Source organism: Apis mellifera, linkage group LG11 (genome assembly GCF_003254395.2).
Source record: "Apis mellifera strain DH4 linkage group LG11, Amel_HAv3.1, whole genome shotgun sequence".
NCBI lineage: Eukaryota > Metazoa > Arthropoda > Insecta > Hymenoptera > Apidae > Apis > Apis mellifera.
Window position 1 is genome coordinate 3,706,965 of NC_037648.1, and position 17,923 is coordinate 3,724,887.

Genomic DNA, 17,923 nt, shown 5'->3' on the forward strand with positions numbered 1-17,923 from the left:
CAAATTACATTAATTTAATTAAAATTAATCATATTTTATCATTGTGATGATGATTAGTGATATTATTATTTTTATCTAATATACATTTTAAAGTGTACATTGTTTTCGATAATATATCTCAAACTGTACTTAAAATAGTTAAAGTTAATTTAACAAATATTTAATTATATAAATAATAATTATTTTTATAATCAAATAAAAATAAGCAAATCAATTAAATATAATAATTTTACTTATATTTTTGATGGATAAGATATTAAATTTGTTAAATCGTACTTTAATATTATTTTCAATTATGAAACTTATATTAAGAATTGAGTTATTTCATAAGAATCAATGTATTTGTACATCTTTGAAAAGTAAATTCCAAAAATTATAATAAATATAAATATTTAATAAAAATAATTGAAACTTATTCAGTTATAAACAATTTAATTTAAGTTTATATTAAATGAAGTGAGACAAAGATAAAAGAAATAAACAAAGATGAAAGAAATTCTATCTCTATCTCTGTATCCATTTTACTTTGTTTAAAGTATTTACAACATAATATTAATTATAACATAACAAATAAATCTTAAGTAATATTTATGCATACAACTTTTGTATTTATTTTGGTCTCTAAAATCAATTATCCAAAAAGATTTCGCAAATTTTATTCTGTATAAGTATTCAAAAAATAAAAATATTAAAAATCGCTTATGATTCTTCAAAATTATAAAATTTATTACAAGATAATAATTTGCTAATAAAATGAAAAATGAAAATATAAATTAAAAATGAAAATATAATTTAAAATTGAACATATTAAATAATTTCTTTAAAAATTATTTTTTAAAAAAAATAATGTACTATTTAAATGCTTATCTGGACGATAAAAACATCAAGGTTTTAATCTCAAAAATTTTCCTCTCTGGTCGTACCATAAATCCAGTCTGTCGGCTGGCTTTATAAATATAGTTTGGGTCACTTGTAACCAGAGATGTTAGAAAAATTCTTTATTCCAGAAAAAAATAACTTATATAGAATTTATATATTATATGAATGCGATTTGAACATATCATGCGAAAATTGGTATTAATATTTTTACTATCCTTATTTGTTCGTTATGAATTAAACGTTATGAAAAGATTCGAAATCGAAACTTTGCAATTATTCAAGAGAACTTGATTATACTTTTTTCTTTTTTATCAAATATCGAAAAATTTTGTAATGTAAAAAATAACCCTCTTTTATTGCAAAATAATTTCTCGTAGTTATAGCTGTAGCTCAATTTTTAATTATAAAATACAATATTTATTCGTCATGTTTATTTTATAGTTTTATTTTGATAATAGTTCGAAATTAGTTATTTATTATGCATATATATCATATACCAGTTTTGTTTTCGAAAACACAAAAGGCACGAGATACTAGCAAATCATAATTAAATCAAATCATAATGCTAAAATATTATGTTGCATTTATATTTGAACAAAGTTGTTTGCAAATTCTCTTCGCAAATAAGTAAAAGTATTATTTCCATAATAAAGTGAATAAATTCTAGCCAGTATAAGCTCAGCATTAAATTCGTTAAGACTATTATAGACAGTCCAAATACTCTGTGAGCTCGTGAACAGATGTTTGATGTATTTACTTTGATATACAGCTTCTCGAGTAAACACCGTTAGCAAATGAATTCGCTATAACTAAAAATGAGATAAAGTATATATTAAAGTAAGTAAATTTGGATCTATCTAGAATATTTTATATTTATTTTAGTAATTCGAATAAACGAAACAATGTTTTCAAATAAACTTGAAGCTGACGAAATGGATTCGAATCGTTTGTAAGTTATTTTGAAAAATATAAGTGATATTATCAAGTATATTTGAATTTTTTACAAGTATTTTTTTATTGCTTGAAAGCAATTATGAATCGCAGATATCGAATTGTCTTTTGAGAACTAATGAATTGCTACTTCTAGAATTACGATCTTTATGGAAATATTTGCGAAGGAATATAAAAAGGATTTTAAATTCTTCTTGCATTGAAAGTTTTTATTTACAAATATGTTTTTGAATTTATAGCAACTCGTTCTAAAAGATAATGTGATTACTTTGCAAGTATATTGCAAGTATTATATATTCATGTAAATATTTTATTTTATTCATTAATTAAAATCTATGATTATTGAAATTAATATTCAAATTAGTAAATAAATTTGAACTTGATTCTATCTCTAACTGTAATCTGTTCACACTGCTATAGCGATATTTCGCGAGTTGTTTGTTTGAATTATTGAATAGATTTCGTTGACATATGTCCTCTCATTTTGTCACTAGTAATTTTGAACTCATGTAAATTTATTTATTTTTATGGAATACTTGTTCTTGTATTTCTCACTTTGTGGATGAAATTTCTCAATTTAAAAAAAAAAAAAAAGAATAACTTTCCTTATTTTGGATTAAAATTTTATATTTATATATTTAAAGATCATTTTTATTAATGAATAAGGATCATTTTGGATCCAGTAAAATAAATAATTGAATATAAATCCAATATAAATATAAATATCCAATATAAATATTTTTAAATTTTTTGATTTTTTGTTTTTCTCTAATCATTTGTTAATTATCGTTGAAGATAAAATAAAAATAAAATTTTTTATTCCTAATTGTATATTTTTTGTTATATATTTTGTATAAATTATATACTTAAAGTTAATCTCGAGTTATGAATGAATAAATACATTTGGATTTTTTTTTCACATGATTATATTTTCTAATGTCTTTTTTACTTTTATTTTATTTAAACATATATTTTCTGCATTTTGTATAGCTTTTTTTTATACTTGCTTTTTAAAAGAGTTTTTATTGCATAAAAGAGACCCAGATTATTGTAAGTTTTAAAAATTTATTTATAAGTACTTCAATATTAGAATGAATTTTTCTCAATCCTTATGAAATGATCAAATCTTGAGAATTAAATACAGCATTTTCTTAAAATTTAAGAAAAATTAATTTTTTTAAATCATAAACAAAATTTCCATAATTTTATTATAATTATATATATATATATATATATATATATATATATATATATATATATATATATATATAAAACTATTTTTAAAATAAAATCTCTAAATTCACAACGAACATTATATTAGTTTTAAATTTCAATATTAGCATATGAAGTCAAATATGGAATAAATGAATTATATTAACTATAATAAATGAATTATACAACTAACTTTCTATTTATATTCTACTAATTCTCTAAAAAAGATATATTTCTTTTAAATTTTTTATAATAACTTACACGATCAATTTATCCCCATTACTCGCAAAAATACTTTTCGCATGCCGAAAAACATGATCCAAGACTGTTTTATCAGTTTAACTTTCGTTCTGAAAAGGGTTCAACCCGCATAATGATGCACCGACCAAGAAAGAAAGAGTCGGCGAAAATTAAAAGTGTATTCCGCTCTATGCGCTCATTTTGCCAGTCAGCCAGCTAGACGAGGAGGAGGTGGAGAGGAAAGTTACAGAAGTTCATAGTAATTCGCATTCAGGTTTTTCAAGCATCATCATGTCAGATTGCTTGAATTCTCTGTCGATTCGTACATTGCCCTTTTTATCGACACAGTACGCATTTATACATTTTATTAAGCAACAACGAAAAAAATAAAAAATAAAATAAAATAAAAATAGCAAAAAGAAAAGAAAAAAAAATTCTTTTTAAAACTATTATTGTATTATTCTCTAAAAATCGATATAAGAGAGATGGTTTGGATTGAAAAAAGATGCGAATGAATTTTCTTGAAACTGACAATAAGATAAATATTATTGACTGCTTTATTATTGGAAAAGTTTTGAAATGCGAGAGATGCGTAAAAGTGGCTCACAGTTAAAGAATTGTAATAGTAGATAATAAAATATTATTGAAAATACGAAAATAGTAGATAAAGAAATACTGAAGAAAAATTCATTAGATTTGTTTGAAATTTTTCAAATTATCAAACTAGATCTTCAAATTATACAATCTTTATGAATGCATAATTTGAGAAATTTGCATTATGTTTTGTTCTGCTTATAGATACTTTTTTGAAAAGAGATCTGTTTTAACTTTGTAATCAAAAGAAATAAATTTTCCTTTGATAGATATTTCTAAGTTTAAAGTATTGATTTTCATATATTGAATATGAAACAATATTGTCACTATACTAAATTTATATAATTTGATAATATTTATAATATTTATAATGATAATATTTATTTGATAATAACATAATTTGATATAAAATATAATTGTAAATGTTTATAAGTGTCTAGAAAAAACATCTTTGTTTTGGCAATAATGAATAGATTTTTAGCAAGTATTTAGAAAAACTATTTTTTAAAATATGTTCTTATCATTCCGAACAATTTTTATTAGTATAGATAATTAATTTAATTTTAATTTCTAAAATATATAAAAGTATATTTATTTATACGTTATATTTTTTAAGTTTAAAATAAATTTAAAAAGTTTTACATAGATTTAGGATAAATTTTACATAAGTTTAGGATATGTTTAGATTAGATTTAACATAATTTATAATTTTAAGTTAAATATGTTTGAATTAAGTTTTGATTATGTTTGAATTAAATTCGGAATAATTTAGCTTTAAATTTGATTTTCGTTATATTTGTCATATTATCTTTAATCCAATCTTTTAATTAGCTATTAAATAAATTTCGATTTAATTTGAATTTATTAAACGACTTGAACTCGAAGTAAAAAATAACAACTTAATAAAATATTTCGAGATTATTAACATTTTTAATAATCTCTTGTATAAACATATTTTCTTTGATTTTATTAAATTTTCTTTGACTTCAAAGTTATACTACTATGCAAATATATTACTATCTGTACAAAGGATTTACGATATCGAATACATAATCTCTTCTCACTTAAGAGGTTAACCATTGAAGCAAGTGTACGCTATATTGATCCAATAACATGTTGAATAATGTGTCACTTAATAGCATCGTTAATCGCGAACAAGCTAAGGAGGTTAAGCAAGCACAGTGGCCGTTTTAATTACCACGTCTTCGTTAAGAGCATGTAAAGAGATGGGGATGAAATGGTTGTAAAACTGTTATTATACCAGTTATCACTTTAATAATTACTCTCCACGGCGAAGCAGCTCATTTACTTGTGTACAGAATCTTTAATGTAATTAACTCTTTACCTTGCACTAGTATCCCTTCACATGATACTCTGCACTGACATATCCCTATCACTCTATCGCAATCTTTTTCTTTCTTAGACATAAATTCGATAACAAATGAAATTTGTAATAAAATAAAATGTAAATTGCAGTATATTTGATATTTCGAAATGATATATATTCGATTCTATAATCAATAGTCCACACAATGATACTATAAAAATTTTAAATCATCACGATAATTTGTTCCAAATAGAAATTCCTTCGATGATATTCATACAAATTTATTTCTTTTAATCTCTGCTCTAAAACTGACAATCTAATTTTAACACAAAAGTTTTCTTGTTATATTTCTCGTATTTATAATCTTACCTTTATTTTTCTTCGAAATGAGACATTTTTAAACCGAGTTTCATATTTCGACTTTTTCTTAAGAAAGTTTTTGCTCTTATATATTAGTCAATAACGCAAAATATACAAAAATATGATGTAATAAAACAATGTTTGCATTATCTAAATAAAATATTTAAAAATTAATATTTAAAATTACATTATTTTATTTCTCTGTTATTTGAAATAATTATATATTAATTTATTTGAACAAATAAATAATTATAGATCATTTCGTTATTTGAATTTTAAATTAAATAATTTTTTATTTTATTTTTTATTTGTTGAAATATATATTCAAATAATTTTTCAAATATTACTTAATTCTATTATATCAATGTTATCAAAAATATAAATTTTTGTATTTCAAAAAGTGAAAATCAATATCGAAATATAAAATTTTTTAAAAATAGAAAATTAAATTTTTTTTCATTCCTTTTCATTGCGAAAACCTTTATAAATTAAAATAAAATTTATTTTAATTCGAATTATTTGCTATTTGTTGTTTTCATTTGCTAAAATGATAGATTTATCAAGATATAAATGCTGTCTGACAAAATGCTTAAAACAAGAATTTTCAGATGCAGTTTAATTATACGAATATAATAAATTTATATTTAGTTTCAGTAAGTTATGTCAAATTAATTGTTATTTTTATTTGAATAAAAATAGCTAAAATAAAAAGTTATTTGAAAACAATTTATTTAAATTTGAAACAAAATAAAATTTATTTGTCAATTTGTTATTATAAAATAACTAATTTCATTAAAATCATAAATAATAAGTAATAAATAAAGGCACTATTGAATAATACTTTGAAGTTAGATGAATACAATATAAATATAAATATTTTATCGATTATCTATAAAGGAAGAAATTGTTTGTTATATAATGAACTACATTCAAATTCGAATATTTTACGTAACTTGTTATAGAATTATTGGTAATATCAAAAGAATATTAAAAAAAATTGCATTAAAAAAACAAATAATTTTCTACTGGTATAAAAAATTGCAATTGACAATCATAAAAAAGAAAAAAGAAAATTATCGGTAACAATCAAATAAATTAATCAAATTACTTAATTATAATAATTATATATCATTATATTTTATACTAAATTTTCCTTGTGCACAGAAAATCATATTTTAATTAATATTATTTCCAATAAATCTATAAGTGTCATCACATTGAAAATTCGATCATTTCATCCTCAACAATCTAAATCTTCCATTTCTAAAATAAAAATAACAAAGTATTCTAAACAATTCGTCGTTTCCAATGATTATATTATTCTTTATCTCGTATCCCAATCCTGATTTTCATAATACATGTACGTCTATCCACCGTTTTCGAATCACGGAAAATCCTTCAAGATTTTTCAGAATTCCTAAACCTACGTGTCACTATGAGATCCCATCGTTTCATGGATGCAGCATTTCGGGGGATCCATGGTTTCCGGGATCAAGCGTTCGTGAGCGCCACCGAATAAAACATTTCGGAATCGGAACGTTCTTCCCTCAAATTGAATGTTCCTGAGTCAACGGTTCCCGGAACGTTCGAACGTTCCCGAAAGCAACGATGGAATGGAAAAATGGATTGGTAAACAGAGCGAAAGGGAAAGAAGGAGAGAAAGAAAAAGGGAGGGGAAAAAATGTCTGTTTATTTAGCCCTGACAAAAAAAAGAAAAAGTTCCTCCGCCGGAGCAATTGTCGATTCAAACAACGAGGTAACCTCGAACCCGAGGATCGATCGAATCTCGAGTCAATTTTCCAGAGACGTTCCCCTTTTTTTTCCATCCTCTTTCTTTCCTCCTTTTTTTCCTCTTCCTCCTATATCTGCCCGGCCATACATTAATCGTCATTAAGGGAGAAGTAGTGTTTTGTAACCTCGGGTTACACGGAAAGGAAGTAGGTTACACGGTTGCGCTCTCCACGGAAATGGAGTTTCGCGTTTGTTGCAGCCAGGGGTGACTTGGTCGGATAAAGCTATCGATTCGCTTGCAGAGGGAAAAATGAGGACCGGCCCCTGTCAGATATTCTCCGGAGATTGATTCGAAATTGCGCGTTCCTATCGTCGATGCGGCCCGGCCGATTAGTCCCACGGTTAATATGATGAATTCATCCAAGTCTAGTTAATCTTAATTAGTTCTTATAGCTCGAGTCGAGTCTAACCGGCTGAAAAAATTTAATTTTATGCATTATTCGCGATTTGATATATCGGTGGATTTGTTGACATGATAATTTGCCAAGTGGATAATTCTGTCTTTTTTTTGCAAAAAAAGTAAGTATTATTTTGTGTTACGTAGATGTAATTTTATGGAAATAGATAGACAAGCATGTTATAATAAAAATATATATAAAGTGCCCTACTCTGGACAGGAGAAAAGATAAATCGAAAATACAATTTTCAATCAAAATTTTTCCATTTGAAGCTTCGTTTTTGACTAAATCAACTTTGAAAATTTTTCAAATATAACTGAAATTGGATAGGAGATGATCCGTTGGTCACACAATTTTATTTGAATTTTATTATATATTTTAAATCTGAATTTTCTTAAAAACAAGCGATAAAATTTTATTCTGTATTTTTTATTTATTTTTATGATAGAAAGATCACTTATCATTCAATTAAGAATTGAACCATTTCATTTGTATTTGAAAAAGTATTCAAACTTGATTTACTCGAAAACGAAATCTTAAATGAAAAAATTTTATTCCATAATTTAAATTTATTTTTCAAATAAATTATTTACATAATGATTAAAATATAAATTCTTTATATAATATATAATATATACATGTATATAATGTATAATACATGTATATTTAAATCATAACTAATGGAATTCAATATTGAAGCATAGTTCACTATAAAAAATTTTATTTTTATAAAACATACAATAATAAAACGTTATTCGAATAAATTTAAATTGATACAATGAATATTATTATATGATATTATATGAGTATTATATAATATTTAATGACTGAATTTTTGAAAATTTTAATATTTATAAAATCAATTATTTCATATAATAATCAAATATTTATTGCATTATTTATACATTACTAATTAAGACTTAAACAAGTTTATTATTTAAAAAAAAATTTAAATTTAACAAAAAATAAATTTTTGTGTTATTATATAGTAACATTTTGATATAAATTTATAAAACTTCTATGAAAATAAAAAATAAAAATGAATAATGTTGAAAAAAAAGATATGATTTGAATGAAATTTCGTTTTTAAAAAATTTTACGCAATGAAACGAATATTGTAATTTTTATAAAAAACTTTCTCTCTCGTATTTGAGCCATTTTTTTAATATTTTTATTTTTCTATTATAATGCATAAGCATTTAAATAAAAGGATCCTAATAAAAATCTATTTCAAATTAAATATTTAAAAAATAAAAAATAAAAATAATTAAAAGATTTAAATCAATCAAATATGATAAAATTCTTCGATTCTCGTGTCATCGATATTTGGCAGTTTTCTTCATTTTGTCCAGAATTCCATCAATTTCAGATTTATTGATTTAAATATACAATATTCGCATAGAAGTTCGTTTCGAAATGAAATATCAACCATCTTTCTCTCTTTTTTTTTTTTTTTTGCAGAAACAACAAGCATTTAATGTCAGCCATTTATCATTCCTCGCAATTTTGAAACGAAAATTTCATTTACCTAGAGCGAAAAGGATGAAAATATTTTTCCTATTTAATTTTCGACAAATTTATACATACCGGCAGCAAATATTTCGAATCGAAATATCTCTCGTTGAAACTTTAAATTCGAATAGAATTGTTTTGTTTGCGCATGGAAAAAATATAGATAGTTAGATAAAAAGAAAATGAACTGCACGTTAATTGTACAAACATCGATAATTAGACATCGTTGATCGATGGTAATTTTCGCTCGTTTATTCATTTAATTTGCATGCGCATCAACATCATATTTTTCCACCCGAAAAACATTCGCATGAAATCAGCTTTCATTTAAATACCGAATTTATTAACAATTACTCTCGACGACAGGATTACATTACAGTTCACTGTAGCAATGAAATATCGTATTATGCGATAATAACATATCTTTAATTTAATAATAAAATTATCAAATTATTTAATTTCGTTTACCATCGAAATCGTGAAACGAAACACAAATAAATGTAAAAATAATAAAGGGTAGCGTATTATTTAAACACAACAATTCAGATTATTCTTTTTATAATTGATTTTGCATTGTGCAGAAATAAAGCTGAAAAGATTTCCCTTGGAAAAAAAGCTAAATAATCAAATTGGAAAGATTCTTCATATAAATTATTGCCTTCTTTGTGGAATAATTATGTATTATAATCGAATCTTAAGCTTAAGGGAAAAAACGAATGAATATATTAACATTTAGTAAAAAGACACAAAAAATAAACGATACATCATGAGGATATGTCTTTTTATCATATTGTTCAAAATTGCTCTTCAATTGTTATACCGTCTATCATTAAAAACCGATTCAATTCGCTTACAATGTATTTTTGTATGAGAAGAATACGTCACGTTATTCTCATTGCTATTACTAGATTAGACATACAGCATAGATTAAAAACACATCATGTGACGCTTGATCATGTGGCAGAAGTTCGGTCATGTGACTTATTTGCCTAATATAGCAAAACTAGTAAAAATATGTAATATCATATATTCTTTTCTTCTGAAAATTTGCCGGAGAAAGATTGAGCCATTTGATAGAGAAGGGAACAGGAATATAATATTCCTATTTGGCAATTTTGATGTTGTCTCAAATAAATATATCATATATCAAGATTGTTAATTTTATACTCTTGAAAACTGACCATCTTCAATTTTTCTATTTTCTATGAAAGTTATTTTTTCTATGAAGTTTTTTATTACCTAACATTAAGAAAATTTTTTTATTTTCTGAACCAAATTATGATCAAATCACATCCACGTTGTACATTCTTAATATTTTAACCGCGAACAATATTTATAAATGTTCAATTTGCTTATTTGATATGAACGATTTTTCAATTAATATATTTTATTTTCAAGTTCTTCACAATTAAAAGATTAAGCTATGTTTATTGACTCTTGTTGCTTTTCCAATAATATTTACAATAAACTAAATTATTTAAAAACATTTTATCTATGATTAAGTGATATAATTTGAGGAACAGTTTGATTTTAAATTTAATTTCAAAGTTAGTTAATAATTTATTAACAACAAATTATTTACATCAAAATTAGTTTGCTATGATGTCTGAACTTGCAGCAATTATAGTTTATCATTTATTTGTTAATAGTATATAAAAGAAAAAAAGAAGAAGCGAAGAAGAGTAATAGTAGCTTGAATAAATTTGGAAATTTGCATGCACCTTATGTATTATGCATTCAAGCATAATGATAACAAATAAATCAACAAATAAACGAGCTTTAAAGTTTCATTTATTTATCAAATACAGTTCTAGAATATTTAGATATTTTAGAGCATTGAAAAGTTAATTTAAATTATAAATATCTTAGAACGATTATTAATTACATTGAGATTTCTATATATTTTAGAGATTTTTACCATTCATTGGACGTACATTTTTAACAGATATTTTTATCAAAAGATTACATGGTAACAATGCGATAAAATATATATACGGAGGAAAATTTGTTTCTGTTGTCACGAGTTAGCGCGTGTTTCCTATTTTCCTTTAACCTTTTTTCCGTTTCGAATGGAAAAAGGCAACAAGCGGCAACATTCGTTGCTGGAAACAAAAATACGAAGAAATCTACAACAAAGAGCAGTTTTTTTCAAGTAATATGAAACATCAAGACAATATTTCTCGTTATTACTTGAATGAAAATGTAACTTTTTCACATACATTTATACAACATCGACAAAATGTTGTTCATTGTTGCTTTAATAAGGATGCAGTTATTATTGCGCTTTTCTCAAACGATTTGGAAAAAAAGCGTTAACTTAGTAAATTTGTCAATGTAATAAATTTTCTCCAGAATAAGAGAGTAGATTCCTTTATTGCCCCTTAATCAGTTTTGTCTTTTGTCCAGGTGAGATTCTAGATTTTCAATATGTGATGTCACATTTAAGAATCGAAAGAAGAAGAAAAGTTAATTGAAAAAGAAATAATATGTTGTGATTGCTATATGTGAAAATATCTTAAAATATTTGTGATTTTTATGATCATAATATTAAATTTTGTTTTATCATTATTGCATTATCATCATGTCATTATTGAATTTACTAGAGCGACATACAATGTCATACTAACGTATAATGTCATTTAATGTCACTTATATAATGTACTTTAACATGTTAATTAGCTTTTTCTTTCCATCTAAAATAATGTCATGTATTAATAAAAATCTAGAGCTTTGTTTGATAAGGTTAGTCTTATCTTTCTTCGAAGACTCTTTAAAATCCTCCTGATTTAATTAATTATTATAATTAAAACCATATTAAATATAACATGGTTAAATATAATTAAAACCGGACGAAGAATATTCGCATAAAAATGTGTATTGTACGTAAATTTAAAATGACTTTCCTCTAAAAAGATTTGCCGTTGGTAAATTGTTATAGTAATAACAAAAGAACGAATATACCATATTAAATATTTCAAAACATATTAACAAAAAGAATTAATACAAATTTTGAACATATGATAAAAAGTTATATTTATAATACATTTATGTATATTATCATGTATGTTATATACGTAATAGATATATACATGGTAAACGAAATAACGTTTTAATATTTTAAAGTAATATTTTTATTTAATTCTTTATTTATTTTTCTAAATTAAAATTAAAATATTTATTATTAATGTAAATATTCCTTTTATAAATTGCTTTTTTCTATTTTGTAATCTTTGATCTTTGAAAATCTCTGAAAATTAATATTGTAATATTGTTTAATCGTTATTTAACAATTTTAAACATCTCTTTAAAATTTATCATTCAAATTTAAAATATCAGCAATGGGGATTTTAATCTGGGGATTGTAATCTTGTAATAGAGAAAATTTGATAAAAAGTATTATCTTACTCTATTTGCGCTTAACACATTAAAAAAATGATTTATAATGATTGAATAAATATATTAATTTTTGAACTTTAAAATTTTGTTACAATCCAGGATTAAAAATTGTGATAAAATTTTTTCATTTCCTATTTCTTCTTTCCTATCTTTAATAATTCGAATATTACTTGATATACAAAGAACCAATTGTGACTCAATAATGTCAAATAACATTTTCATATAAAAAATTTCTCTTATTACCATAACAATTTCTACATAATCATATTTCTAAATCAAAAGTATCATTATCTTTCTACAGTGTTCAGTTAACTGTTTCCACGTCAAACATTTGTTTCATAACAAAACACGACGAGAAAAAGAATAATTATTAGTATAAATGTAAAAACAAACCCAATTTTTCAATTCTTTCACAAAAAATTGAACTAGAAAATAGAGAAAGTACGAATAAAAAAAAGGCAAGTTTTACAAGAAGTGTTGCATCAGCAGGTATCGAAGGAAAGGAGAAGAAGGAGAGGTAAAGAAGAAGGTTCGCGTGGCCTCTCCTTATTACCCTATCAGTTAATCCTCTTATCGAGCAACTCGCTAGTGGCTGCTTTCGCCCGCTTCGACCGACTTTAAACTAATCTAAAATGCAGGGAACCGTAAGGCGCGCGAGGTATAGATGATGGCAAGGGTGGACGAGGTGAGGGAGGGTTGGCAGAGGTCAGCGCACTTGCTTCACCACAGTAATTGCCCCTATAACAAACCTTTTCATCCAGATGAATGGGTCGGCGTGTACATTTCAGCTTCCGCAACCTTTTACACTCTTTCCATCATGTTTTTCCATTCGCATGCATGTGCTCGCTGCGAAACACACACGAGAGAGGTTCACTCTTCTTCTCTCCGCTTTCTTTCTTCTGTTCAGGAGTGCCGTGCTCCCAAAGCGATACTCTGATTCAAGATACTCTCTTACTCTTTCCTTCAGACAGAGATGAAATATCAGATGAAATATATTTTCGATCGATAAAACAATTTTTAATTTTCAATTTTTTTGCATTTTACATGTTAGTAACATACATATCGTTTAAATGGGGCTAGATTGGCTTTATTCTTGTGTCGAGAATTTAACCTAAGTTTTATTTATTTATTTAATAATGTTTATGGAAAAATGAAGAATAAATCATTTTCTTTATTTCTTTGGTATAAAGAATAATAATGGCTATTCCTTATCTTTATTATAATAGGGTTATATTTATTATCTTGCTATATAATATTATATTTTCCTGTCGAGATTCTTCTAGAAATATAAAGATTAAATAAAATTTAATTATTCATTAATCAATTTACTTATTTATTATTTACTTAATTAATTAATTTATTTATTTGGCATATAATTGGCATTATATCTTTTTTAATTAATTAGTTAATGATCTAAAGTAGATTTTGATATATTTTTAAACAATCACCTATTCAAATATTCATCGTTACTTATTGCAAAGGATATTAGAAATAATTATTATTATTATTATTAACAAGTTAATAATAATTATTCTTGAACAGTAATCAAAAATCTAGAATTTAAGATAGATTTTGATTCATTATGAATACACTAATTATGATTTAACTTAACGAGAATTAAATCTTTTTGTTGCAAAGACATTGATTATTGTAGATAAAGAAGTATATGCATTACTTGAAAGTTTTATTGATAAGAGTCTTATTATCAGATTTATCAAAGGTCTTCTTTCTTTTTTTTTCTTCTTTTTTTCTTCTAATATGTTTAGTTTCATATTTCTGCATTTTAATTCAGTTGTTGTCAATATTATCAAGTAATTGAGATCTATGCAATATTTATATTTTGTAAATTGATAAAAACAATTTTTAATTTTCAATTCTTTTGTATTTTTATATGTTAATAATATATATCGTTGAAATTTTTTTATAATTGTTTTTTTTAATAACATATTAGTTTATTTCCTTTTGTTTCACCTATTTTGATTAAAAGAAGTAATATTTTTGTATATCATACTCTTCATTGAATTAGAACTACTAAGAAGAATTAAAAAATGGACTCCAAATAATATTTAATTAATCAAATAATCGATCAATCGAAAAATATTTACCTTCATACAAGAAAATAATTTTATTCATATTAAATATTAAAATCCAGCAACGAATATAATAGCTTTCAATTACTATCAAATATTGTATCGTAAAGGTAAAAGTCAATTCAAAACCATTACATATATTTGATATACCATTACAGTATTTGATATATTAACTAATTCGTATTTTGATTTTGATAATCAGAAGGGAATTTTAATGCATTCTAGGTCGTCATTTGGCCAAAGAAATACACCATTCTTTCTTCTGTCTCGTCAAAGAAATATTTCGAGATTAGCCCGCGTTAAGACGTTTAAAAATGCCTTTGATTATTACTCCCTACCTTCTTTTACCTCTTTCTCCCCTTGTCACTCGTGCAATCTTCGAAACTACTTCGAAGAAGGAGATTTCCATTGTCGCGTTTGAAAAAGAAACGATTCCCCCCCATCTTCCTTCACTCTCAACATCGCGGAATAAGAATTATTCCTCGTGGTCTATCGTCGAGGAGCGTCGGCCCTTTCAAGGATCATTTTAATCGCGCAAAGTAAGAGATACCATCACTGCTGTTCGCAGCTTCCCTTGCCGCGTTTATTCAACGAACTTTTCTGCGATCGATCGAACGCAGAACCGGAGAAAAATAGCCGGCAAACTTTTCCTCGGCTCCGATCCGGCTTGAACGTTTCAATTATCCTGAAATCTAAGTAAAAGGAACGGCCTTCGACAAATTTGCGAGCGAAAGAACATTCTTCCGCTACGTTAATAAAATTGCAAAGTTTTTACTCCCCCTCCCATGATTTTCTGGAATTTTCGTTACATTTTTTATTTTTCTTCGATTATTTGATCAGAAAAAGTTTTCTAATCATACGATTCCATTATCGTATATATGGGATATTAATATTTATATTTGTGGGATATTTGGAAAAATCGGAAGTAAATGTGAAAATAATATACGGGAATGTTATTTATTAAGTTTTAACTAATTTTAGTTTGAATAAAACAATAAAGACGGTTAAATTAATAAATAATAAATTTCAAGTGATATTTTTATATATACAAACTATTATTAATATATAGTAGTATTTTTTGAAGTAGGAAAACAGTTTGGAATCAATTGTAAAAATCGTATATATATTTCTTAATCAACGAAGAGATAATTTCATAATTTATTCGAATAACTCGAATGTTTGTTTTCAAATTTTGCTTAATACTTTTATCCTGAAAAAATGGAAAAGAAAATGTGAAAATAAGTGATAATAAATAATAACAGTAAGTAATAAAAAATAATAACAGAAAATTACAGGAAATAAGAATGCAGGAAACAAAATACATATAGAGATACATACGATTATTCTTATTATTATTATCAATCCAAAATTATTTTAATTATATCGTGTTTATATTAACACGAATGTAATGAATGTTAATATATTTTAAATGGCAATCAAAATTATAGGAATTAAATGTTTCTTTAAATTATTATAAATAATGTTTAAATGCCAATAAAAGAACATTAAATTACACGATTATTTGATTTTATAATTCTATTGTCACATCTTCCAATCAATTTTTTAATCCATCATCGTCAAATATCTCATCTTTCGTCTTTCACAAGTGGTTTCTTATCTACGTTCCAAATTTACATATTCCAATTTTCATGTCAAAACATGTCTATTCTGGATTATACAAAGATTTATATCAACGTTGAATTACGTTGATATAACTTAAACAACTTAAACTTTCATTTTATAACAAAATGATTTCTTGATATTAAAATTGTATTTTTAAATTATATTAATCGAATAGATTAAAAAATAAATAAAAAAATTGTATTTATATTAATATTAATATCGAGCTCAACTATTATTCGGCACGTTATAGATTTATTCTCAAAACTTACAATCTTATTTTATCCAAAAATTACATTGAAATAAAAATTTTAATTATAAGTAATATTGACATAAATCTTTCCTTATTTAAAACCTCGATCTAATCCATAAATAATTCCCATCATTTCATAAAACAAATCTTCTCTTATTTGCACGCACGTGAAACATCTGTAGCGAAAAACGTCGAACAAACGATGAGCATATAAAGGATTCTTCCCAGGAGAAGAGTCGAAAAGAGGCGGATCGCAAGCCGGTTTAATGCTGGCAACTCGTTTTTCGGTTTTCCGTATAATCTCGAAAGCTCGTTGTTCCGTCATCGTAACGACGTCATCAGTGTTCGACGTCATTAAAACAGCCGGAACCAGTCAACATGAAAAGCTTTCTCCTTTTTTCCTAACCCCACTCTTTTTCTGCCGAATAGTGAAACCAATATTCCCCCATCGACGACAATGCGCGAGAACGAGCACACTCTTGCGGCCGGACAAAGTTCAAGCAAACATTTTAGCGCGATTGAAAAAGTTGGAATTCTAACGAGCAACGAACGAACCACGCCAATTGTCTCTCGTCGCTTAATTAAATAGACCGCCTGATCGTGTCGACCCTCTTCTCGAGAGGTTTTCGTGATACCAGCGCAGTATCGGCGACGATTCGACGGGATACACGGAACGAGAATCGATAGAGGGCGCGCGCGACGCCCGCCATTGTTCCAAGGAAATTTACGTTCCAAATTTAGGAGAGGATTTTCGCGGACGGCCGACTGGATATCGTTGCATTACCGATACAAACGGAACCGCTCTCTAAGCTCCTTTCGACCGCCCTTTACACGGATTTTCGTTTAATCGGTCAAACACCGATTCGCCTCTCCGGCGGTGAGTTTGTTTGCGGACCATCCCATGCTATCTCCGATTCTGCCACTTTCTCTCGATCGAGTTGTGCAGTTTCGCGAGAATTCGTTGAAACGAATGTTTCTGTCCTCTGTAGAGATGTATTGTTTTTGGAAATTTTTGAAAATTTTTTATTGCGATTCATTTTGATTCTTCATCTTTTGAAATCAAAATTTTTTATGGTTGTGAAAGTATTGTTGAACAATGTTAATTTTAAACGATGTGAAATATTGATAAAAAATTTATTTTTGATTCTTGATATTGACAATAATTAATTATAACAATTTTTTTTTATTATCCAAATTCTGGAACTATAATAATTTATACAGTATTTTTAATATACGTTTAGCTATCATAAGTGAAGGCGATGAAAAAAAAATAATAAATTGGATTCATGGTATTTAAAAT

The 17,923-nt window shown here is 25.5% G+C and overlaps 1 protein-coding gene across 1 annotated transcript in view; it reads right to left on the reverse strand.

Moving 5' to 3' along the window:
* LOC725924 (leucine-rich repeat-containing protein 24) overlaps window positions 1-17,923 on the reverse strand; it is a 503,999-nt gene that overhangs the window by 123,045 nt on the left and 363,031 nt on the right. The gene's annotated exons all lie outside the window — the stretch shown is intronic.